The 27,587-nt window shown below is 41.6% G+C and overlaps 1 protein-coding gene and 1 long non-coding RNA gene across 3 annotated transcripts in view; one reads left to right on the top strand and one right to left on the bottom strand.

Annotated features, from left to right (window-relative positions):
* TENM3 (teneurin transmembrane protein 3) overlaps nt 1-27,587 on the top strand; it is a 2,338,142-nt gene that overhangs the window by 945,543 nt on the left and 1,365,012 nt on the right. The gene's annotated exons all lie outside the window — the stretch shown is intronic.
* LOC140844823 (uncharacterized) lies at nt 14,895-19,027 on the bottom strand. The gene is made up of 3 exons (XR_012123320.1): nt 18,841-19,027; nt 16,009-16,133; nt 14,895-15,912 (listed from the first exon to the last, which is right to left on the bottom strand). It is a non-coding gene; the product is annotated as an uncharacterized lncRNA (long non-coding RNA).

Genomic DNA, 27,587 nt, shown 5'->3' with positions numbered 1-27,587 from the left:
AGAAAATAGAAGCTGGTTATGGAAATGAGAAAATCAAGCCCACAATGTTTCCTACTTTCCTTCCTCCACCCGCTTAGTCCATTCTCCTGCCTCCTTGGAATCATCTTTGCAGGATGCACAGCCCCGCCACGCAGAACCAGTGCATTCAGCAAACAAGTTCTAAACCCCTCGATGTGACGCCCTCCCCCCAGTCCCCATCACACCTTCCCCCGTTTGCAATGGGTCACTGTGTCCAGTGCTCTGAGCACCTGCTGTTTCCTCTGCCCCCGGGCTGCTCACCACTGAGATTTCAAGGCTTAACCAAGTGTCGCCTCCTCTAAGAAGCCTTCTCTCCTTCCCTCCCCATCTGCGATCAGTTATGTGCCTCAACAGCCCTCTTTCACTCTGTAATCACCTCTCAGGCACCTCTATCTGGTGACTGGGTTTCCCCCACCCCAGCCTGTGAGCTCCCAGGAAGTGCAGGCGAGTCGTGTTTATCAGGGTTTTCAGAGCCCAGCACAGATTTGGGCACATAGCAGAGGCTGACTTGCTGGGTGATCACTAACATAATGACTAAATTAGGCCCCCTTCCAGCCTAACACAATAAGGCTTTGTCCAGGGAAATGAAGGGAAAACATGTATTTTTATTTTTTATTTTTGGTTGTGGTGATTGTCATTCTGTCAGAAAAATTGATTATTCTGGTTATGATAGTTCACATAATGATGAACCTTCCCTACAGAAAAAAGAGATTGGCACAGTCCTCTGTACTTCACGTCTGCAAAGTGCTCTGCTGTATCCCTTCATCCAAATCCTCCCAACATCCCTTTGATGACCTACGTCTCTCTTAGCTGAGACCCGAATCCAGGCGTCTCTGTCCTGGTGGGTGTGATGCCCCTGGGGCTGGGGAGGAGGCCGAGGCGAAGAGCACGTGCATCACTCCCCAAAGCACATCGCTGTGCAAGGCAGAGCCAGGAGTGTAGTTCACATCTCCCCGGCCCCATGTCCGCCCATCTCTGTTTCCCAAGACATCATTCCAGGGTGTCCTGCGTCTTAGGCAAACTGAACCGGGGATTGTTTCCCTACTGGCCAGGTTATGAGCGAGCTACTACGCTTAGCCCTCTGCCATTAGAGTGTAACGGGGCCGGGCGGCAGCTGGCACGCTGGGTAGATTAAAACGCTGTTCTCTTAGGCAATTCCTGTGAAAAGTCTGTGCTATACATTCATGAAGATCTTTATTTAGGACCATTCAAGGATTTTTCAATTACTTTATGAAAAGAAAATTGTTATTGTTAAGTCAATTTGGCAACTGTATTTTACTCAAAGGTTCTAGTCAATGGCCACCCCTCCCTCTAAGAAAACATAGGTTATAGCTAATTATATTTCTCTGTGTTAAAAAGATCATATACTCCTTTGATTCTTTGTAATATTGACCGCATGGGTAACTGCAGTATACATGTATTCAAGAGGCGATGAGTTGTCTTTAGGAGGGAAATTAATGATACAACATCATGATATGTTGAGTGAATTTAATGTATTCTATTACTTTCCCTCTTAACAGGGATCATTTAAAGTAAATAGTAGTTTCATTGTAAAACCTGCGAATTCTCAGATCTTCCAATTTAATTATGAAATTGAAAGAGATGTCACATCATTTTGAGTATACATATGTATAGAGTAAATAAGGTGCACATGACTTGGGTAATAAATGACATCTCCCTCCAGTATTTCTAATGAACTTCATTCTCACATTTTAATTCTTTATTCTCAAATTGTGTGACCATTAATGTTGTATTTCCAGGATGATAGTATCTGTTAGAGCATGTATATTTTCTCCATCCTTTCTCCTGAAGCTAGTAAAGCCAGGCTGTTCTGCTGTAAACTTTTATTGGCAGGGGTTCATAATTCAGCTATAAAATTTCATGCTGGGCTGCAATTCAGTGCACAAGCCCTGTGCCCTGAAGAGCTGATGTTACTACAAAAACAATTGTAAAAAATCCATTTTTTACTCTTCGTAGGTGGACCAGAAAAATAGTACAGTAAGAAACAGTATCCTTTCGAAATACACTTTTTAAAAATAAAAGTTGGTGTAGGAAATGATCCACTTGATACTTAGGCTCTCACCCTTCAACCAACAAAATAACTATTAGATGATAGCCCTAGAAAATGTACACTTGTAACAGGTACGATGTGCACTATGGTACCCAGAGCGCAAGGAATGTTAGCTTTCTTTATTTTTCTAAGTCAGATTGAATCCACTGTGAGGCTGCTGTCATTAAGGTCGACAAGAAATCCAATATCAGTCAATTTGGGGTGCCCTCTCCTGCCCCTGGATGGCATTAGGACTCCGGGCTTGCACAGGCTGGACACGGAACAGCAGGCACCGAGCTAGGCACGTGGGGCTCTGAGGTCCTTACCCAGGCAACTAGATTTTTACTGGCAGAGTCACCACCACCTATGCCAAGCTCAGTATTGAAGCCCTGCCGTGGCCAGCACAGGGTTCAGAATGGGAAAGGGCGTCTGACCCTCAAGGATCCCAAACACTGTGCCGGGCACACACACAGCTCCCCTTCCTCGAGTCGCCCCTCTCCCTGGTTTCCAGTCTCTAACTCCTCCGTAGATGTCTGTTTTTGGAGCACATGTTTCCCCTAGAATTTTCCTGACCCTGAGCCATGGAACCACTGTATAGTTTTTGCCTTCTCACTGTTCTTGGGGAGGAGGGAGGGTTGAGGAGAAAAAGATAAAAGAAAATGATTTCAGTCTCCCTATTTGTTTTATGGCAGGAAAAGAAAAAGAAAAGTATATTAAGTACGTGCTTTGTTTTGTTTTAAAATCACTCTGTCTGAGGGTATGATGCTAAGCAAAATAAGTCAGAGAAAGACAAATATTTCTGTCTCTCTAGATTTCCCATATATGTGGAATCTAAAACAGAACAAACAAAAAAGAAATAGATGCATAAACAGACAACAGAGTGTTAGTTACCTCTGAGAGGGAGATGGGGGTATGGGTGAAATAAGTGAAGGGGATAAAGAGGTACAAACTTCAAATTATAAAATAGTCATGGGAGTGGAAGTACGGCACAGAGAATATGACCAGTGATATTGCAGGATCTTGGAATGGTAATGAGGGTAACTACCCCGTGGTGAACATTTAATAACATATATAATTATTAAGTCACTGTGTCGTATGTCTTAAGCCAATATGATATTGTTTATCAACTATACTTCAGTAAAAAGCAAATAAAATCACTCTTTCATACAGTGAAGTTCATTTCTTGAGCATTCTCAGCACTGGGTGGAGGGTTCCGAAAATGTGGAGTGTGGTTTTAAATTTCCAGGTAGTTAGCCTCTGTCTCGAAGTACGTGTATGAGACCCTGATCTCATTTTCTTCTTTTATACCATGAGAGATATGAATTAACTTTTCTGCAGAATTTCTTCCTGACCTAAACAGCTCATGATTTATGAAATACTTAAGGTACAGGGTAATGATTTCTGGGTTGTTTTATATATTGTGCTGTTTTCTTACCTAGCAATTTTTTATTATTACACAAAAGTTTGAATGTGTTTAATCACTATTATTTGTTCTTCTAACAAACCTAGATTGAGTAAGAGATGATGGTGGGATTTTGTAAGAGCTTTTGGAAGATTTATAGATATAAGTAATTAATAGGATATATTATTGCTTTGAAGAAAGACCACAGTTTTGAAAAAATCCCATTGTTCAAGGTTACTGTACTTCATGTCAAAAACGCATGAACTTCACTGATAAATACGTGCACGTCAATAATGGCTTTCTCCAAAGCATTGATGTAACCCTTTTCTAACCTGGCTATGTCCCACATGATCCACCTCGATGTATACATGAAACCACCCACATTTTATGAACATGGTTCCCTCTCTTTGGGACTAATACACCAACCTTCAAATTAAACTCTCCTGAAACCCTGGGCAGTTCATTTTTTGTTTTCTTTATCAGATGTTTAAATTTTTAGTTGCCATATTAGTTTTAGGTGTACAAAATAGTGATCTGACAATTATATATGGTATAAATACTTACCATGATAAGTGTAGTTACTTCTGTCACCATACAAAGTGACTGCAATATTATTGACTACATTCTCCATGCTATCCCTTTCATCCCTGTGACTTCTTTCTTTTATAAATAGAAATGTGTACCCTTCACCCCCTTCACCCACTGTGCCCATCTCCCCCTTCCCTCCCCTGTCACAGCCACCAGCTTGTTCTGTCTTTATGAGTTCATCTCTATTTTGTGTTTGTGTTCATGGGTTTTATTTTTCTAGGTTCTACATACAAGTGAAAGCATATGGTATTTGCCTTTCTCTGATTTCACTTAGCATAATAACCTCTAGTTCCATCCCTGGTGTCATAAATGGCAGCATTTAATTATTTTTATGTATGAATAATATTCCATTCTGTGTACATACACACACCCCCACACACACATCCACTTCATCCATTCATCTACCAATGGGCAGATAGGTTGCTTCCATACCATGGCTACTGTAAATAATGCTCAAAGAACATTATGGGGCATATCTATCTTTTTAGATTGTTGTTGTCATTTTCTTCAGGTAAATAGCCGGAAGTAGGATGACTGAATTGTTGCAGGCCGTTTATTCGTGATTTGGAACTTAATGTGGTTGGTACTTTCTCAACTTAATTAAGCCGTGCACCTTCTAAAGATTTGTTAATTTTAAAAGAGAGAGATGGACTCAATGAAGTCTGAGATGCCCCTCGAAACCTGAGAGGCCAGACATGGCAGATATTAATTAACATTAATTTATCAGACTGAATTATTAAACTTCTGGCCCATTCTAAGTGATAAATGATGATGGGCCACTTCTAGCAGAATCGGAAGCAGGGCTGCTATGAACATACCCGTATACAACTTAAAACTGGAAAAACGCTGACCCAGAGCCCATTAAATGAAGGTGGTAGAGAGCGCTGCAGATGGGCAGGTGTCAGTCTGAGAGGCGAGAGTAAGTTATACATAGTGGGAATCTTGATTCGTTCCTTCAGTCCTTCAAGCAACTGATTATCCCTTTATAGGTAAACTTTCAGTCTTCACTCTCTAACTGTACTCTCGTCTAGTAGGTGCCCAGGACTGAGGGCAAAGGTGTAGACTTCGGACACTTGCAGATATCTTCTGTTGGCCCCTCCACAGCCTACCAGTGCCATTGCCCCCCTTCCCTGGACCCCCGAGGTGAAATTGGATGGGTTTCCTTGCTCACTGTTTTGCTGTTGGGATTGGTTGGTGAATAGTGCCTGTAGGAGCTGAGAAGGGGTAGTCCCTCTGCAGAGGTCATGCCCGCGGCCCCCGGCCCCCCGCACAGCCCTCTGTCTCAGTGTGCCTTCAGAACTAAGGTAGCAGAAGTCTCTGTTACTGTTAGGAATCCTGCACCATCACTGTGGCTTCCCTTTACCCTGCGTACTCTTCAGTTGACATTTTTTAAATTCAACTCTTCTCAGATGATCCAGTTTTAGTGCACCATCTGTTTGTATGGGGACCTGGACTGACACAAGGGTTTAGGGAAGCTTTGTGGGGGAACTAAATGCTGAGCTACATCCTGAAGGAGTTAGGAATGCACGGGAGGACAATCAGTCAGGACAGGAAGAAACAGAGGGCAGACAAGAACATTGGAGCAGGTAGTAAGCAAGGTGTGCAAAAAATGGGAAATGGCGTAATTAGGTGGAAATTAAAGGACAGAATTTACTGACTTAAGTGTGTATAATAGGCTGCCGATTCACGGCTGGTCTTTCAGAATTTACCTGCTTATTAGCAAGTCCTTGCATAAGAGTGCAAGTTTTAGTTTCATTTTTTTTTTGCATTTACGGCGTTACGCTGAGCAACTAACAAATTTCCCACCAGGTGGCGCTCATGCAGTAACTTTGGAGCGCCGGCCGCGGTGAACGTAACAACACCGAATTGAAGAAAATCACCGTCAAGCATGTGTTCTTGTCTTTGATGCTGTATCTAAGTTAAGGTAGGAATGATGAGGTCAGAAAGGCTAATAAATTTATTATGTGGTGGAAAAGTTATTTATCCTTGCCCACGAGACAAAAAATCCGTTATTTTAAAAGCACAAGGCTCCCTGCAGTTTGCTCACTGTGACATCCAATTCTCCTAATTCTCATACTTCTGTTATTCTGTGTGATATGTGTCTTTGGTTACGGGTTAAAGAGGAAGACATCGTACTAGTTGCTGTAAGCTGACTACTTAAAAGTTCAGGAAATTTAAATAAATCTAAACTAGGGGAAAAAAAGCTTTGGACCCTGATCATTCCAACAGTGGGAAGAAAAAAAAATGTAGACAGTGCATTAATGCAAAGAGGCAAATGATGAGTGAGAGAGGCATCCCTCGCGAACAAAGCAGACACTTTGACAAAAGTGTTTTCCCTCCACTTTGATCAAACAGACTAGAGCATCTCTGCATCCAGCCTGTCAAAGTGCCGAATCTGTTTTCCATCCCTCCGTGCCTGACTCCGCCGATCCCCACCATCCTTTCATCCGGGTCTCCTCCCTGGGGTACAACAGGCTATTAGGAGGCTGGAGTTGATGGTACACAGTTCAGGAAGGAGAAATGAGACAGAAATGTCTTGGGCTCTTTTCTTGCCTCCCTTTCTCGTCTTCCCCAGAAACAGGGTCTGTGAACTCTGATGGGTGGGTTTTTTTGCTGCTAAGGGGTGTCAGAGAAAGGGGGCAAGCCGACCACACAGCTTTAGCACTGACAGATCAGTCATCAGAGTGCAAGGTGGACCCGCAGCTCTGTGCACCCAGACACACGGTTACTTGTCTAGTACCGGATGTTAGATTCATGTCCAGGGCCATGAGTTTGGCCAATAAGGAGGAAAGGAGAAAGCGAAAGAAGGAACTACTATATACCATAAAATCTGCATATATGACCTGAGTAAATACAAATGACCCTTGAAGATGAAGTTTATAATCCCCATTTTTCAGATGGAATGAATGGGTGGGAATTTCAAAGGTTTCATACAAGATTGTCCAACTACAAAGAGAATAAGGAGACAGAAACAAAATTAGTCTGCCAATTAAAATCTCAAATGACTGATAGAGAACCAGAAAGAACTACCGGACTGGATGAAAGTGAGTGTGGCTTTCCCAGAGATCACCCTTTAGAAGGAATTGCAAAACTGAATTCGTAATCAAAATGTACCTTGTTTAAGCAAAGATTTGTTGTGAAGAGGGACATTTTGTTCAGACTTTCAATTAGCCCAGTGACCTAAATGTGCTCAAAATCTGTAGTCACCCTAATCGTGTTTCCAGAGAAGAACATCCCCACGACAGAGAACCTGGGAGTGTCTCAGGGCCCTGGGATTGGAAGGCCCCAGGCTCAGTTCATGTTCTGCCATCGCTAGCTTGAAATTCTTGGTTTTTGAACAAGGGGGCCCTGCATTTTTATTTGGTTCTGGGCTCTACAGTCCTGTGGATGTCAGAGGACATTTTTCTTTTTTTGAACACTGGTGGATAAACACAGACATTTCCCGTTGCAATTGGGTCCACCTTGTAACCCTTCAGACCGCCACCAGAAAGTTCAGTCAGCAAGTTATTTCCTCAGAGAGATTGGCTGGAAGGCAGCAATGCAACAGTGGAACAAAACAATGAAGGTGAGAAAGGCTGCTGCCTATACTAGGTTTCCTTCAACAGCCAATTCCCATTTTCCTCTGATAAATACAAATTGAGCAGCCACTCTATGCGGTGCATGCCAAATCTAAGGTGATTTCCTGATTCTTTCTAGCAGTGTGTCTGTCACCTTCCCCAGAAGGAAAGACTCTACAGCTTGCAGCTCCAGCCAGTCAGTGTTCCCACTAGTTTCCCCCTTGCAGAATGACCTTTCATGATACTGCCCCTCTGCTCTGAGGCGACTTCTTAATTCCCCTTCGAACTGCCTACAGTTAACTGCTGGGAGCACCTACTGAGCTGCCAGCTGAGAAATGATCCCCCGTGGAAGTTGCCATCCTTGCCCAAGGCTGAAAGAGTTGTTCTGGCAGGTCCTGGTGGAATTGTGAAATATTAAATAAGCCCCATACTCTTTGTACATTAAAAACTCAAATTTGAGAAATCTCCGTATGTATGAAGTATCTGTTTCTATATGATATCACACTTGGCACTGTGCAGAAGGTTTCAGTTACAATCTTACTTCTGTAGAATCTGTCGGAAGTAGATGATGAGGCGAAAGCCATCTGAATTCAAAGGCAGCATATATAAGGGCGAACAACAACAACAACAAAAGACTGTCGAACGATGCAAAACCGAGGATGCACTGGGTGTCCATTTCAAGAATAAGTGCATCAGTAGAGCAGTGAAGAGGGAGCCTTAAGTGGCTAATTCTCACACCGGATGGTGCGGAGAGAAGCTATTAAACCTTTTCCAAATCGTTCTGGAAGACAGTGAAGAGAGGGTGGGATTGCAGGAGCTATTTGGATGATGGAAGACGATGACTTGGCAGATGGAAGGAGAGAGCCTTCCAAGAATATGGCAGAGCTTGGAAAAGCCTTGTGTGGAGTGACTAGATGATGGAGATAGCAAGCCAACTGGCTTGAACTGAGTGGAGGCTCATTCCAAGGAAGGATTTCAGATTTGATTTGAAACAAAATAATGACTTTCTGTAGCATTATTGTGGTGATTAACAATAATTTTTTTAATCAAATGCACACAACACAAATCAAGACCCAGATTATGGAATTCCTAGAAAAGAAAGCAGCCTGGTAATCAGCCTCGAGGGAGCAGTTTGTGAAAGTGAGCAGGAACAGCTACCCTTGGGGGTAAACACGGATACCCCATACTCCCCACTCCATAAAACATAAAAAGCAAGTCGTTGGAACTGCTAGAGTAGAAGTGAGGAGTATGTCCTCATCTCACTGTTGTGCATAGGGCCCTGTTATCTCTACCCCTGTCTTGGGTGTTTGTTCTGAAAGAGGGTTCACTGACCTGGGCCTTTGGGCAGAAGGCTGCTGTCCATACTACATGAGTAACTTTAAAACCTACGTGAGAATGCATTGATCCATTGTCATAGATTTTAAAATTCTAAGAGAGCTTTCTGCTTTTAAGAAGCTTATAAAGGTTCAATGAGAGAAACACCTAGCTGAAAACTTCAGTAAGAAAAAATAAATAATTGTCACAAAGAACCACTGTGACCTGAGAGGCAGTATGGAGGGAGGGACTATGACTTTAGTTTGGGAAAACTAACGAGGATCTTTAGGAGGGGGTAGGATGTCGGACGTGTCTTCAAAAAATGAGGAGACTCTGAATACTTAAAAATGCAAGACAGAGTGTGAGGTCAGCATTCAAAACCTCAGAGGAAAACATGGCAGGCAGAAAAAGTGGGTCATGGTAGAAGATCACCTCCATTCTGTCCAGAACAGAGGCTGCTAGTGGGCTTTAGAGGGAGACGAGACTGGAACGGGAGGTGGGGACCTCACTGACAACAGGACAGAGAGCTCCGCTTCTCTACTGGGAAGGACGAAATAATCAGAGAATAGCACTCTCTGCCCAAGCTCAGGAAAGAAACTTCCTAGTTATGAAGACTTTCCCCAGTTTTTCCCTAACACAGTGTTGCATTGCCAGTGCCTAGCCGAGGTAAATCACCCACCCTAGACGGCGATTTTGATAGCACCGGCTGAAGAGCTGCAGATCATTTGTCTTTGTGAAAGGCCGTAAGCATGTTCTTGAGCTCCGTCCCCGCTACCAGAGCGCACACCTTGCGGAGGGCTCCGGAGTGCAGCATTTGGCACGTCCCGCTGCTCCGGCCATCTGCTGCACCTTACAACGTGGTCTGGCAATTCAGGAGAGATGGCACGGGCAGCCTAGCAGTATATCCATATGTTAATCTCCTCCGCCTAGCTTGAGAAAACAGAACAGCCATCTTCAAGACACCACCAGGAGCTCCAAGCCATGTGACTCCCTTTGTCTCCTCAAGACCAAAGATATCAAAATGCACTTTTCAAGGGGGGAAAACCAGCAGCCAGTCAGTGAGAACAAAGACCTTCTTAGGGGGTTCCTGAGTTAAGAGTGAGCCTCAGAGTACAGGGGGAGCTCAGGCTCCAAACAAAACCTGGAGAAAACAACAGGATGAGCATTCACAGTTGGCGCAAAGGGAGTCATCCCTTGGCCGAATGAAAATGCACGTGACCTTGTGATCGGCGTCTTCCTTTGTACACCTGTGCACAAGATTGCGTCGTCTCCAGTCTTGACATTGAAGATGTGGTCCATGCGCAGGCAGCTTCAGCGTCACCTGGGAGCGTATTAGAAAGGCAGAATTGAAAACATCCCCCTGCCCAGACCTAATGAATCTGAAACTGCATTTCATAGGATCCCACGTAGGTCCTGTGTGCATTTGTGTTTGAGGCGCCCTGATCTAGAAGGGGATACTCAGGAAAGCATTTGCCTATTTAGATTTGACTATTCTAGGCCAATTACCTCGATACAACAAATGAACTTTAGGGCTCCTCCCATGCCATGTAGGAATTTTATATGCATATAATAATCATAGAGGTTATTTAATTGGCAAACTTTATACTCTAAGTTTGTGTCAGTCATATCCAAGCCCATGACATTTACTGGAAGGACCAATACGCACAGAAACAACAAGCTGCCTTCATCTGCCCTCAGTTCTCCTCACAAAGGCCGCACAGAAGTCTGTATCCCTGCTCCCGTCTGGGATCACCGCTTTTTTGACTCCAGACGCTTAAATCTCTGCCGATAAGTTGATTCAGAGGGTCCGTGAGTGCTGAAGACTGAGTTGTTAAGCTCGGTCCCAGTCGCTCTGTGGCTCTGCGGGCTGGCCCTGTAATGTGGGCATCAGGTATGTGGGCTCCGCATCCACACCCACGGCCTCCCTCCGCTGGCTGATTCTGCTCACACGCTCTAGGATGAGGGGGTTGAAACCCCCCTTGGCAGAGAGAGGTCTCTTGCTGCTCAGAGTCTGAATCGAAAATGAATTCCCTATTTGCACAGCACATGACACTTAGCACAGAATCATTTACCGTCCCCCAGGCAGCTGCGTTCCGGGTGGTTCTCCTTAACCACTCCATGCCCATTATCATGTGGGTTGCTGTTGCTCATAGGGAAAGAAAAGAGCAGTTTTCAGACTTGAACAGCAACAAAAACGCCTCCTAGGCCTCCAAAACATCCACCTAAAATTCATCTCTCAAGACAGAAAAATGACTAACAGGAACCATGTTTGTAAGTCACTGAAAGTATATGTGTTTAGCCAAGGAAGTGAAAGAAAATTTAGGAAAAATTATTCCATCTCTTCTGGAGTGATTAAAACCAGAGATAACAAATTGTCAGTTAAGGAAGCTCACAGAGTAGAGAGGTAATATAGGTAATAAAAAGCGGATGATTTAGAGTCCTATTTTTAACTGAAAATATGTAGGACAATTTTTAGCATCAGTCATTTTGTGTTACTAGAGTTACTTAAGAATATGTTGTGCTTTCTGGGAGCCCAGCGCGCATTATGGCCCTGGGGTCCGATCCAAGGAGTCTGTCCTTCTGTCGTTCAAAGTTTCCTCTCGACGGTCCACAGGTACAACCCTAAGAACTGACTTTGAACATCTAATCATTCAAAAATACTGAAGCACTTTGCTTTAGTAGGTTACGCACAACAAGAAAATTGTGGGTACAGTTTCCACTTATTCCTTCAATTGTTATTTTTTGGGCACATACTCTACCTAAGGCACCATTTTTGGACTCTTGAAGATAAAATGACTGAGCAGAACACAGATCTCTACCCACGTGGAGCTTATATTTTAATAGAGGAAACGTGCAAATAAATAACTGAGAAGATAATTGCCTTACAATTCTGACAGAGATAACTGACAAGAGAAAAATTAGCGTCATGGAAAAATATGTTAACATCTGGAGAATAATGACATTATGTGCAACAAGCATCGATAAAATCATTCCAAATGCCAAGTGATGGCCACTCTTGGTAGGCTTCCAGAATTAACTATTAAAATAACTTATTAGCCTTAGACCCAGTATGTCTTCACTGATGGCCTTGCAGGGGGTTATGTCACGCTCCATTCATGGAGATGGACAGATGCCAGGGTATTTCGCAGGAATCTAATTGTTCTTCCCTGCCAGGAAATTGCTACAGCATAGCAAAGTCCTGAGAATCAAAGTGCCTGAAGACAGGCAGTCTTGTAGCAAACTCTTCTTGCTTTGAGGTGATGTTACAGATCACCCCAAATAGCCTGCAGCTGGCAGTGCCTCTGACAGTGTGCGGAGCCCCTGCTGCACCACAGATATTCTTCGTGACCTTGGGCTGGTCACTAATGCCTTTGAGCCTCAGTTTTCTCATTAAAAGTGCAAATTATAATACATCACAAGATTAGTGCAGAGAATAAGTGAGGTTTTACATATGTGCATTGTGTGCATGCATGTGTGTACTGTGGAATATATGCCCATCTATCCACGATGTACAATACCCACTAGATAGTTAAGCATGCAAAATTTTATACATTTTGAGTTTATAGAGTTAAAACACATTTCACAAGTAAACTTAAACCTCTGAACTTTACCTTCAGAAGATCTTGTGTACATGGTCTTTCTCCCACTAAGCCCTATGTTTGGAATTTTGCTCATGAGCTGATGAACAATTATTTCAAACAGTCACATTGCACCAGCACACCCGCACTCATCTTCAGAGCAGTTCCTATGTGTTACTTGGCTATTTAGTTACACAACATCCATACTGAGAAGTAGGAATGGAAGGCAGAAATAAGGAGAATAGATCCTGGCAATAGGAGGAGCTGTTTGTACAAACACCCTTTAACAAGCACAGACACACATGCTTAGGGGTGCTGAGGGGGGTAAACCCTTCAGCCTAGCCTCTCCTTGAGCTCGACATGGCAACCTGGTAAATAAAAGAACGTCATTAGGAAGATTACACAATCAAGATTGAAATCATGCATCAATATCGAAATTATATCTAAAGGTAAGGCCAATTAGGAAATCAGTATCCATATGTGTGTTTGTGTGTGTCTGTATGTGTGTGCATTTAACTTTACTGAAAAAAGGACGTTTTCTAGTCTGTGACTCTACTCTCTGTCTCTCATGTATGTTTTCTAGAAAGCATTACATGTAGAAGTAGGGAGTTGTCCGTACGTGCTTGCATTTTCCTTTATTTATTTCTAGCTCCCTCCAAAAAGGATGTGAGGAAATAGCAAATTTCTCTAACTTCAGCATCTACGCACTGAGAGTGATCTGGCCAGGGGGTTGGACACCTGCTATGTTCCAGGGAATGTTCCCCACCAGAGTTCGTGGAAAGTTATAGTGTGGATTCAAACAGATAAAAATAAGTAAGATAGGCTATGGTATCTTGGGATTTGATGAGAAAGCTGCTTCTTTCATTAAACCCTTCAGCCTAATGCTGTCTTTAACATGTATGAACTGAGACTTTTGCAGGAGGATGCATGGTGAGGCCCAGACTGGGCTGCTGAGGGGGAGCCGAGCGGCTGTGTGTACAGGGGCTGATGGCCGATCTTGGAAGGGAGACATGGCTGGGAGCCGTGGAGGCTCAGGGGATGTTTTTAGCTGCCAGGCATAAACCCCTTTCTAGCTCCCCAAAGCCTGCACTGTACAAGACTGGCTTCTCCTCCATAGCCAGGTACTGAATTGGACCGTACCTACTTGATACTCAATTTCTTAAGGTTTTGGTCCCTTTTAGTTCTCCTGAGGCTCATTTCTATATGCCCTTTGAACATTTGCTTGATTTCTTGATAATACCAGAGAGTTAGGCGGCTGACTGAAATCTGTACCATTTTAACAGAAATCATGGATTTCTGCAGCTGAATGGGGCGTAGACTCTCACTTGTGATGAGAAACTGAAGCAAGAGTAACAGCAAAACCAAGAGAGAATGAATGAATGAATGAATGAATGAATGAATGAATGAATGGATGGATGGTGCAAATCTTGTTAGCACAGACTGAACAGAAATCTAGTTGTGACCCCAACCTCGGTGCTTAGCAGTTAACGACACCGCTGGTGTGTGACAGCAGTTAATGACACCGCCAAGAGTCTTCATCCTGAGGTTGAAATGTCCACCTCTCCTTCTGTACACGCCCAAGAAGTCGACGAGTCCTGCCCAGCAAACCTCCCAGGCAGGCTGCCCCATCCTGACTCTTCATTACTGATTCCAGTGGCCACCGCCTGTCCCTCCTTTATCCCCATGTTCTCCTAGGCATCGTTGCTCTACTGCAGTTTCCACTGTCCACCAGTTTTCTTTTTTTTTTTCTCTCAAGAAGTTCAGTTTAGGAAGCACAGCTCTTCTCAGGATGTTTACCTGGTGAGGATTTGCTCAGTCTCACCTCCGGCAAGAAGCCTTCCTTGGACCCCTAGTGGGATGCATCAGAGCTCATTTACCCCAGGCCCATCTCCAGTCCCTATGCTCCCCTTCTCAACTGAATACACAAAACACTAGGTTTTGCTTCTACTTCGTTGCCAAACCCTCTGGGCAAGACCGCTAACGTCCTTTGCAAAACTGACCGTGCAGCGCTCAGCCCCCGTCAGGCTCATTCTGTCGACGACGTGGACACAGTTGGTCAATACCTTCTTCTCCTCATCTGTTCTGCTTGGTGGTGCCCTGGACACCACTCATTCAGTTTACCTCCTACCTCACCACCCCTCTTCTCTGTTTCCTTGGCTATTCCCTCCTCCTCTCCACACTGTGGAATGTTCCAGAGCCTGAATTTGGATGTCATCTCTATGCTGAATCATTCTAGGGGATGGTATCCAGGCTTGTGACTTTGAATCACATTTAAACTTGATGACTCCCAACGTTGCATCTAGCGTCTGAAACTCTCTCCCTGAGCCCCACATTCCTATGCCTGCTGGCCTACTTCACATATCGAATTGCAAGACTATAGGCACCTGAGTCGTCTTACACCCCGAACCCGTGCCCACAGCCAATCCTGTTGGCTCCCCCATCAGCACCGATTCAGTTCCTCCTAGTTCTAGACATTCCCACTTGTACCTCCTTGTGCAAGCGATCATCAAACTTTGCTGGATGAAACAGCCTTTTACAGAGACCTCAGTACCCCTGTTTTTGCATTTCTGCAGTCTAGTCCATGAGAATCAGAGAAAACTAAAGGCTTTGCTGTGTGAGGCTCTAAAAGACCTACCTATGTCCACGTCTCCTCTCTCGAACATATGTTTATCACCAGATCCGTTACAATTCTTCCCCTCATTCTCTTGACTCCTGTATTACTGATGTTCCAGAACATTCTTAGAACATGCTGAGCACATTTCTGACTCAGGGCTCTTGTTTCCTTGCATCCTTCCCCGGATTGTTGTATGACTTCCTCTTTTTCTTCAGTCATCTTTTCAAATAATTCCCATCACCAAAGTCTTCTCTAAGAACCCATATAAAATATCAACCCTATTCCCTATGCTTCCCGATGCCTGCTTGGCTTTTTTTTTCTCCACAGTTATCAAGTTAGCACCTTTTAATTTGGCTTTTTCACCTTGTGTTACCTCACCTTACCTCACCTTACCCTTCCCTTCCTTACTCTCTCCCTCTCTCCCTTCTCCCTTCCATCCATCCATCCATCTGTCATTTGTCCATCCAGTTGTATTACTACATCCCTGTAAGTATGAACGATCCATGATGATGGGTTGTCTCCATTGCCCTACACCTGATATTTAGAATAATGCCTGCCTGGTACACAGTAGGTGCTCAGTAAATGTTTCTTGACATAATGATTAGATGGATAGTTGAAATAAAAATCCAGTTCTGCAGACACCCTCCCATGGCACAGTTTCCTCTGAAGTGTAGTTGGGAATCCAGCTAAGGATTCTAGTTATCAACGGGTCCTTTGCAGAAAATGTTTGAGTAACCAATAGCACAATGTGTGGCTTAGAGGGTTTCTTCTAGTGATAAGCTCTGGAAGACCTGTGAAAAATTAAAGATATCAGGTAGGGTAGTATAAAGGAAAAAACAGTAAGCCAGAAGGCAGAAGATACATATTTGGGTTCTGAATCTTATTACCTGTGGAATCCCGAGCAAGCTGCTAATCCTGTTTGGCCTCCATTATCTCATCTGTACAATAACAACGATGGATTTGCTTGTCTGTGAGATCCTTTCTACACCTACAATTTTAATTCTGTAGGTGGCTGAGGAAAAAGAAAGAAATGAGAGAGGGAGTAAGAAGGCAGGCAGGCAGTCTTTTGATTATCCATATTCCTACTAACAGGTAGACAGAATGAAATAAGTTGGAATACAAAGAAAATGGTATAGAAGAAAATGTTTTGATGTGGCTGCATTACATAGAAAGAGCCTGGTTTTATAATTGGCTACCTCAGCATTCTAGGAAGAATGCTTGATTTACACTAAGTTCCACAGTATCTGGTGCTATTTGTTAGCAATGCCTATACCATCTGCCCAGGGTTGGAGCTCTACCTTTCTGGACATCATAGATGGAGTTGTGTCCATTTTAGGCAATATTGAATTAAATTATTAATTTATAGATAATGACTAAAATAGAAACTGATTTTATTTTTGTTGGAACATTTTAATACTTCTCTCCTCTAAACATTTTAATATTTCTTCCAAACAACATCTATTCATTTTGTATCACCATATAAAGGGATTCTTATTTAGTAATTATTTAATGAAATCAGTTTAAAAGCATATATCCATGCTTGGAATATTTTCCAGTATGTGAGACATTGTAACATGCTATAGATGGAAAATCTTTATTTCTCATTATCTTTGAAATTCAATGTAAAGATGATTTTCAGTGCCGTGTATGTGGCATTTTATTTTGTTTCAGTTGAGTTCCTAGGAAGGGTTGCATTCTTTCATCTGCAACCACGGAAAGTTCATTACTCCAGTTAACGAGCCATCTGTGCATACTGTTCGCCTGCTTACTCGGGTTTCTCCTGGGGTTGTAATAAGGCAGAATATGAATTCATAACTATACCTGAGAAGAGCATGACACTGTGTTTCTCAAAAGCACAACCACCTATGGTGTCAAGCTTACAGCTCACAACTATGGTCCAATTAACTGAGGGCACTGCCGAGGAGGTCAAAGATCCCATAAAAACTAGTAAAGGCACTGGGGTTTAGACAATCAAAAGAATCTGGAGGAATGAGCTGGGGTCACAGTGATTACCTCCAGAGCCAAAAAGAATACTCAAGAAAAGAAGACAGGAGCTAAAGTTCAACTTGTCATTTATAAAGCCTCTCACCCAGTCTAGTTACAAAGCAGAATTTAGACTCTTGTAAAAACCCAGCACAACATTTCATTCTCTATCTTTAGGGAGAAAAATAAGATTTTTTTTCTTTTTTTCAGGAATCAGGTAAATGGGACTTGCAGACAGCATGCCCCTGTTGATGGTTTTATGAAATCAGGGAATAGAGATCGCAGCTTTTATTCCATTGTTTTAAAGGGAAACCACAGGACAACTGCAGCCATTCTGTTTAGATGAAAGCTGAACCCTTGGGCGCCCCACACCGCAGCAAAGGTGGGGCATGAAGCACATTCAGCAGAAAAGATGCTGATGGAATAGGAGACACATGTCTGTCACCCCTAGTACTACGTTGAGGTTTGAAATTGCTGAATGGGTGTGATCCATTGCGTGGCTCCCTAAAGGATGTTGACCTGGGTTTGAACCAAGCACTCACTTCCCTTGACCCAAGTGTGTCCCAGTAATAAACGATTCACGGGGAAGTGGTAAATCATAGTCATTAAACAAACAAATCACTGTGGAACTGTCAGCTTCTACTTTGATGAACCCAAGCCATCTCCACTCACAGAGCTGGAGAGGAGTGGTCTTTTGCAAGGGGAAGAGCCAGCAGGCTTCAGGCTTCCTCACTGTCACCCAACTCACCCACCTCTACCCCATTTACTTTGGCATTTGACTTTTTTTTTGGGGGGGGGGTAATTACTTTTCTTATTCTGTGCGTCTCCACTTCTCTCTTCTATCAGCTATTTTCTAGATTATAATCAGCCTCAAATGTGCACCAAAAGCACCATTACAGGCTCTTATTCTGTGTTCCGGATTTGGGTGTCGCCACCCATTTCCTGGGGGTAAAGTCATGTGAACACCCTCAGCTTCTGTCTGTTTCTTTACTTCTCTTCTCTGTGACCTGCTGCAGGGATTGCACTGCCCTATCTAGGGAAAGTGCTAACCCCCCACTGCTTATGATTATTGAGGTTTTTTTGAGGCAGGACTCACAATCTCAGCTAAACTGTGCCCCTCAATTACAAGGGCCAGTTGAATATGACCCTTGCCTAGAAGTACCTTATTTTCCAATACGCAATGTCTACATTCAATTATCAGGCATCATTGGAAACACAAAGGTCACTACTTACATCTCAAAAGCTCTTAAAGCAAACATGTTATTGCCTCCTGTACACTTTGTGCTTTAAAACCTTAGAACTCACTTCAGGACGAGATTATTCCCATTGTCTCCATTTTTTGAACACTATAGTACAGTGGAAAATGTCCTGGCCCCAATACAGAATAATCCAAGAAAGTGATTCAATAAGAAAATGCTGAGTTAAAAAAAAATTGCAATACAAAACGATTTCTTTCTTTGTCCATGTCCTTTGTCTCCACCACTCATGTCAGCATCAGATACCAGGGCACCTCTCCACCAGTATGCAAAGTCAAGCTAAGAATTAGAAGCCAGTCATTATTTGATCATTTAATATTAATTATAATAGTATTAGTCATGATGAACTAATGTTGCCTTATGTAGATTTCAAATGTATTCCCAGAGGACTTTGATTATAATTTGCCATTTTATTCATGTTCAATTATTTTAAAGTGTTGCTGAATTAACAAGATCCATTTAGCCATAATCACTACTTACCTCATCAGTCTGTAGCTTTGACATGCCTGGCTTACAAAGATGAGCTGGGACAGGAGGAGACCGGAGCCTTACAGCCACAGCCGACTCGGGTTCTGTGAGGTGAGGGTTCTGTCAGAGAGGCCACTACTCCCTCATTTGTGATTAAATGTGAGCCCACCCTCGGGAGGAGGGGGCAGGTGGGAGACATGGCTGCTGAGAGCCCTCTCAGTTGCTTAGAATATTTGTCATCAGGTGGGATTCTGTAGCTGAATGTTCCTAATGCTGGGAATTCCTAGAGCATTCTGTATATTTTTTCCAATACGCACTGATACTCCTGGTTCTATCTGCCTATGTCCTGGGAAAAGAAAATAAGGACATTCGTTTTTTGTTGTTGTTGTTCTTGGAGTTGTTTTGAATGGATGCACTCTAACTGCCAAGCAGCTCTGGTTAGCTCTGGACATTACTATATATTATTTCTACAAGCTCCTTTATTCCCTCATTATTCAGTTTTGTTTTCTCTTCTACACCATCCTTGGGCTCTCTTCTAGCTCCTACCAGTAGGCTTCATTTCTCCACTTGAGATTTATAAGATACCTTATAATTCATACCATGTTTTCTCATCTTGTTTCCTTGTGTCCTATATGCTTAGGGCAAAGTCCACCAAGTAATTAAAAACTAACCAAGGCCCCTGGAGTGGCTGTTTACTTGGAGATCCTGACAATAGCATGGCTTAGTGTTAGGAATGTATGAAATCCCTTCTGCAGGTCCAATACCAATGTCAGATAATGCAATAGAGCCAGAAAATGAACAGATACAACACCTGCTAATTCAATGGAACAGGCTGTGTAAGGTCACTTGGAAAGTAATTCTGTTCACAGTATAATAGAAGTTACCCAGCAGAAACCTCTGGATTTTATCAAGTACCACCTCAGTGAGTAAGATGACAGTCACAATTCTGGTCAACAGTTTTGGAGTAACCCCCATAAAGATGTCTACAGTTCCATGAAGGAATTCTATGAATGGGCCTCTTAACGGGCTTAAGTTTGTTTTCATTTCTTCTTTAATCAGTAGTCTCTTATACAATATTCTATAAAAATAATTTTCCTAGGAACACTAAAGGAAAAACATAATTCCATGACCTTCTTTTCATAGTTTCAAAGCTGGTAGAGGTGTTCCTTTAAACTATTCTGTTAATGAATTTGTAGTGCATTTGCTACGTGGTCTCAATGCATTGTCAAGGCTCAAGATAAAATTTGCATTCATCCAGAGGGAATTTGCAATGACTTTCCCAGCAAAGAGAAATCTTGAAATCTCCAGGCTGTGCTTGCACGGCCTGTGTTGCTTCCACTTTAGTCAGTTCTTCCTTATAAAAATGACTGAATGGCAGCTGGATATTGATCGTATCTGCTGCCCGGCTCCCCCTTCCCTCATCTCTCTCCAGGAAGTGGCCACGGCGATGATTTCCCTGTCTCACTTCCCCGACGATGCCTTTCCACCTCCTTGAATCTCTCCATTGCTCATCCTTTTTGATATGACCTTCTTGTACCTTGAAATATCTCCTCTGGTTCAAAGACCTCCACTGATTCTATTTTCCTTTTCTCCATCCAGACAGCCTGGCGGATTCTCGTTTCCTTTTCCTCACTGTCAGGTCTTCTGTCTCACTGGCCTTCTGCTTAAACAGTGTGCCTCCTAGCAAGCACCGGGCTCTCGGCTTCATCAGAAGACAAACATTTGAGATGTGTTTTAAGCAGTGTTCTTGCGGCACTGTGATGAAGTAGCAGGGATGGGAACCTAATTAATTTTACCCCTGAATGCAGCAGCCCTCTCAATAGTGTTCACATTGATCCAACAGGGTCTGTCCATAGACCACAACAACTTGACCTTGGAAAAAGTGCCCTAAAGAGAATAGTTTAAACAAGCCTCTGACTGGCACTGTAATTACCACATTATGAAGAGCAAAGTGGTACTAAGCGTCAGTGGTAATAAGATCACACACATCTGTCCTGCAGGAGGGAGAGAAGTAAGGAGACACATCAGGCTCCTCACACCTAGTCCTGAGCTGACGTGAGTCAGCCCATCCGAGTACGTAGCCTTGTAACTGGGCCTGTATGCTCACCAAGTTAATGACTCAACAGCACTCATGAAAGCTTCCATTATTCCTAAAACTTCAAATCTCTAAGGTTTTACAGGGCAAGAACCACAGAGGTCACGACTTATTACTTATGCTCCTCAGAATTGTTCTTTCTCTTTTTAATTTAATGGATTTAGTTTGATTTCAGTTCTTTGACATTTAACTGACATTCTTTGATGACTAGGATGCAAAAAAGATTGAAAAAACAGTCCCTTTAAAAATAAACTATGAGAAATGTATTTATACATTGTCAATCTCTAACATAAGTTACTTAGGCTATGAAGAACTCAGACTTTCTTCGGCTTAAATGATAGAGTCTTTTCCATATAGTTTCAATGATAAACACATCTGGCTCACTTCCTATATCAGTACAGTCTCTGAAGGCCCGAGGTTTTGAAATCATGCATTAAAAGTATCATTTTACAGATTTCAGATATGATCAAAAATTTTAAAGGTGTAATTACATCATTAACAAATTACTCGGTTATCAAGTTCACTCACGGAGATTGTAAGGAGGAGAATTCAGTGCTGTTTATGTTTTAGAGAAAGAAGCTTGATAATATGTGAAAACTATCCTCACAATTTAAGTGAATCTTATAAATATAACTGTATGACTCTAGTTTTGTAGGCACTGAATATAATCTGTATTTTTGATCATTTAACGTAAATGAAAGAAAATGAGAAGCAGTGGAATTAATGTCTACCATGCTCCAAATGATCCCCCAAAAAGTGGAAGTTATACTTAAGAAAGCCCATATCCTGAAGTGATGTAAACCTTTCAGATTATCAGCATTTTTAGTGAAAATAACATTATTGCCATGCTGTTAATATTAACTGTGGTCACTTAAAGAGCAATGCCCTTTACCCAGCTTCGTCTGCGGCCCCTATTCCCCTCCCATCTGGAATCTCTTAGGAAGGGACAAGTTAGTGCTGTATGAAGTGTCTCTGATCTTTCAGAGTTAGAATCTCTTTGTTTTATCTTGTTCCAGTATAAACACAAATAATAATTATTAACTCAAAGCGACTCTGGTTCAATGCGAAGAGTCCTAGACTCATTTTTCTCCCATTGAAACTCAAATTTCTGCATTTCCTAAAATATAAACTTGACATTACAGGATAAAAAAGACTCAGGTGCTAGCCTCTTTCCAGCCTATATTTCTGAAAGACGAAAGAGCACATTCCTGCGAGAACAGAAGTAAAATTTAACTGGGCCGCCAACTCCCTCCTACTTGAGCAGTTCATCCTGTTGGTTTTCCTGTGTGGGCTGATGACTCCAAATTAAAGTCTTCATGAATTAGCAGAAGATGCTTTAAAGCAAGTAAAAATCATGCTATAAATATTTAATACAGTGTTCTGTTTTGGTCACAGTTGTCATAGGTGAAATGAATATACATACACACTCACACACACTCATGCTTGTGAAATTATCGTAGCACTATGTGCATGACCTGAGCACAAAGGTAAAGCTGTTTGAAGTGGCATGAGATGCAGGCAGTCGTATAAGCACTGGGCAAGGAGTCAGGAGGCGACGTGGCCTCATCCTGACGTTGTTTCCCAGCTCTGGAGCTGAGGACAGTTCACCGGACCTCATTTTGTTCATTCATAAAAGGGAGATACCCTATCTTCCTTCCTACCTCAAAAGACTTTGCTAAGTTTAAATAAAGTGATCCCTGAGAAAGTGCTTTGTAAACCTAAAAACAGTGTAACAATATAAAATGTAATGCTTAGATTTATGAACCAGCTGAGAAACTTATAGGTGAAGCATTAACACAAAAATACTTATAAATCATATTGCATATATTTGGTGGTGAAATTTTGCTTAGCATTCACATGGAGCTATGGAGAAGTTTCAAGATTTGTGCTTATTTATTAATGAACCCAGAGAAACAGGTAAAAACTTAACTCTGAAAATTATTTTGAAAGTTATATCCACATTAAGTAGGTTTAAGGAGAGCTGTAATCACAGTGAATAATTAAAGTGATGATAATATTGATCCACTCCCACTAATAATGTCATCAAATGTATTGAAAAATTGTCACTCCTTATTTAAAAATGAATTAGTAATTCATGAAATAATAAGATTTGAGCAATCAACACCATTAACTGGTTCTTTGGGTGAGTTTAATCCCTTGGTCTTTAACTTAATCACTAGAAAACTCTTTCATCTTTTATCGACTTGCATTTCAACTGTCCTCATTTCAATTTCTAATAAATACATATTATTTAACATCATATAAGTGTTAAAATAATCTGTGAATCTAAGGGGGTGTTTAGATGTTCTGCTTTTCATTAAGACTTTCAGGTCTCACTTCTCACCATGTAAAACTCAAACTGGATTTAACCTTCTCTGCTGGAAGACAGGCAGTGGCTCCATGAATGGGAACTTCTGTTCCATGGTAGAATGGCAGGTTGTGCCGTTACTTTTCTAGATTCTTCTTGCATTAGCTAACAATGAAGACAAAGGTGAAAAAGATAGTGAAAATATTACTTGCTTGCAGTTGTCCGTATTTCTTTACAAATAAAGTGCTGTTGCCAGATTAATTTGCAGTAGCTGCATTTAATAATTAACCAGCTCCTGAACTCTCTATATTACCTCTGAAGCCTCAAAAAATATAATGCTCAAATGAGCAATTTTTCTCAACAGGCAAAGAAGGAGGCTGCTGGCCTTTTGTCATTATTAGGGAAAACAGGACTGTGTTCCATCCCAAAATGTTCCTTCTACTAATATCACAGTATATATACCATTGTTACTATTACAAATATTAATAAGAGTAATAATAAATCTTATTTGATCTGGTCTCACTATGTGCCAGGCACTGTACTAGGCATTCTATACATACATTGTTGCTCTCAGTTCCCATAGAAACACTGTGATACAAGTATCATTGTTTTCCTTGTATGGATGAGCCCACTGAGGTCTGGGCTGGCACAGCTACTTGTCAGAAGTCACAGCTAGTAAGACATGGAACTCTTCTAAAAACCAAGTCTGCTTAAATTCAAATCTCTGTAAATGTATTACCAAGGATTTTTGAAGACATCTTTATTCTAATACATCCTATCATAATGCAAATATCCTATTGCCATAAACTCATTGTTGGAGAAAAAGAACCGGTTAATTTCTTACTCATTCTCCTACTCAGTGGTTATAGCTGGGTGACTTTGGTGTTTTCTGGAGAATGGGTATTAGGACAGTTTAGTTTGTGATCCTTTTCGGTGGTGGGTGAAAAGATAATCTAGAGGGTAAAATCTTGTGTGTCCTACAAACATGAAGTTAAAGGGTGGCTGAGCGGGGTCAGAAGAAAGAGCCCATCCAAAATGCTTCACCCACTGTACAGTTCTGCTCAGAGGGAGTGTTGGCAGAAGGCCGATTCCCTACTTATTTTATGGATCCAGTTTCACTGCATTAAATGTATATAGAGTCTTCCCTTGGTCCATTGGCCAAAGCAAGTCACATGGGCACAAAAGGAAACTCTACATTCATTCAAGGCATTATTTCTTTATGGTTTTTGTGGGCTTGACATGTGCTTCCTGTTATGTTGTATTTATAGCTCAGTTCTTCTGGACAAAAGGGAACCTTCTTCAATATTTTGTGCACTCCCAAGCATACTGTTCATACTTCATAAATAATAAAAAATAATCACTGCAGTTAACCTTTCATTATAGTTGCTCTTAGCTATTACATTCCTTTCTTCATGACTTGCCTCTGATTCATCTTAATGTCTTTAATGATGATTCTAATTAAATAAAACAATTCTGCATGCTATAGTTATGGATTATGCTAAGTGGAATATATGTGTATAACCCAATTCCATATATTTGTGACTTTAAGACAATCAAGGCTGTTTAATTCTTATCAGTGACATCAATGTGGACCCAATTAGCACAGTTTGCAGCCACTTCATAATTCAAAAGAATGTGATCATTCAGCTGGAAGCACATTTGACAGAAACTCCATAGTCATGAAGGTAAAAGCTTGCAAGATCACCCACTAGGATGGAGAAGCTGTCATTCTTTCATCAGTGCTGTTGAATACTAATGTCAAGGTCAGAATGGTGTAATTTTAGGCTGCCAAAATATTGCTGGAATTGGTATATCAGACGATCTTCAAGAAAGTAAAGAAATAGAACTTTGGAAAACTTTTGCAGAGTTTGATAGGACTCTTTATGGCTTGGAGACGATTCTCCACTTAATCATTGCTTTACAACAAAATCTTCTGCATAATAACTCAAATATTCTTCCTCTCCTTTGCCCCTCTGTTATTAAATGGATGGCTTGGCTGAGAATGGTAACTATGGTAAAAATCTATTCCTTTGAGATTCTAATTTTAAAAGAAAGCCTGTTTTTGTGAGGCTGAAATTCACCCCCTTTTGCTATAAGTGGAGGCAGAGGATAGATACATTTCATTCCCACACAAGTTTACAAAAACGTCATTTGAAACGCATATTTCTTTTCTCCTCAGAGTATAGAGAATAATGATATAATAAATGGAGAAAACAAGTTCAAATGATACTGAATTTCCAAGACAATAGCTCATTCTAATTAAATGATGATACTTATTCAATTATTACTAAATCACCTCTATGAATCACTGTTTTTTTTTAAAGTGCTCTTACATATGCTATTTATGATACTTGATTCTTAAAACCTCTCTAGAAAGCAGGGGTCTGTTTTGTGGCCATTTGTGCAGAAGAGACATTTGAAATTCTAGCAGCACTCAGATGCCTGAAAGTTCACGGCATGTAGGGCAAGACCCTGGCCCAGAACCCAGCTTCTGGAATGTGCATTGATCTTTATATTTAATCAGACATTGGACATTCATTCCAATGTTTTTGAATGTGATACCCTAAATTATTCTCCAGATTTCTCTTATTTATTTATTTATTTATTTATTTTAATTTGAAGGGTTAACTAATAGGCAAAATGCATGACATGCTTTCTTTTCTTTTTGTTTTTACTGAAAACTTCCAAATGCCATTCAAACAAGGGAAAACAAAAAGCAGTCGTCAGAGTTGCCCTCATCTGATTGATTCTACAAACATAACTATGTCAATGAGCTTTGCCAAACAAGAACTCGGTAGGATTGCTTTCCATATTCCAGATACACTTTGAAAGATGTCTAAAATGACATGTTTGCAGTAAAGTATACATGGCCGGGTGAACTTCCTAGGTCTTATCTTGTGCGCCTCAGTAACTCTAAAGAGAAAGTGAAATCTTTTCTTCTGCATCAGACATATTTTAAAAATATTTAAATATTGCTTTCAAATACTCCTGAGCCTTCATAAACATACTGCTTACTTTTAACAATTTTTAATTTTAACATACCGCTAAGGGTGGCTACTCGGGGCTTAAGGGCAGCAAGCAGTAAGCTTTTTAAGTGTTTCATGGTGGATGTTTTAATGGAATCGATTCTGTCTACATTAGGCCATGCCTGTTCTCAGTTTTAGAAACAATTTATCAGCTTCCTCTGGTACTTTAAATCTTCTGGGATGATTATATGGATAGCACTACACGTTTGCTCAAAGTTAAGCAATCTTTTTATGATTTGAGCAAAAAATAAAAATTGATGCCCAAATTTTAGATGACTAACAACTGGGTCTTTGAATCACTGAATAAAGGCTGCGTGAGCCATGCCAGCCACTGGATTTCTCAATGCCAAAGTGCCAAGGACAGATCTAACTCAGAGGTCACCCTCTTACAGGCAGCATTTGAAAGCTAGGAGTCAGCACCAGACAGGTGGAGAGAGAGGTAGGTGGGAAGGTCAACCCAAGTCATGAACCAGAATGTATGAAGAAATTGTATTTTTTTCCAGCATGTCTCATCTCTTAATTCATAGATATTCTGTTTTTCTTTTTGTCTAGTAGTTGTGTTAAACCTGAACATATAATTTTTATATTATAGAGGCCAACGAGGCCCTGTGAAAAGTCCTGGAGATTCATTCATCTATAAGTCTGCCCTCAAGGTGCTCAGAGTTCAGGGAAGCAGTTAAATTAAATAGCAATGGGCAGTGAGATATATTTATATTCCACGATCCTGTTCACGTTCCACTGAACAGCTCCCATTTTCCTTAAAAAAAAAAAAAAAGGTATTTTAAATGTAAAGATGGGCCCCCAAAGAACAATATTAAAACCAATGCCACACAAATGGAAGCAGAGGAAAAGGAGACTGCAATTATGTCACAGGGGCATCAACACGTATCCCTCTCTAAGGCCTGGAGAATCTAGCTGATTTCCTAAGCTACACAAAACCAACGTGTTGGCTGTGAAAATGTGTTACCATATAGTGAGCAGTTATCTGCTCCTGGAAATATGACCAGGCAACAGGAGTTTGTGCATTGAAAGAAAGGTTCATCTCCCTGTTGCTCCTCCACAGCCCGGGGCCTTGGGGAAGTGGCCATGCCTCTTGTCTTCCAGGAGGGTCTGTGGCTCAGCTTGTTTCTGCAGGAGTCAGGCAGTGGCCTCAGGGGTCTGCCAGGTGCAGGGACTCAGGGATTCAAACACAGGGCTCCAGTGATTGACATTTCACTTGCAGGTCATATGGTCTTGCTGGAATTTTTTAACCGGGCCAGCCTAGTTTTTAACATGGGAAAAACACACCCACTTCCAAGGTTACAATGAGGATAAAAAGAAATGAAGCCTA

The sequence above is a fragment of the Manis javanica genome, chromosome 12 (assembly GCF_040802235.1).
Source record: "Manis javanica isolate MJ-LG chromosome 12, MJ_LKY, whole genome shotgun sequence".
NCBI lineage: Eukaryota > Metazoa > Chordata > Mammalia > Pholidota > Manidae > Manis > Manis javanica.
The sequence above is the reverse complement of the archived record's forward strand: the minus strand, read 5'-3'. Positions and strand labels throughout refer to the sequence as shown.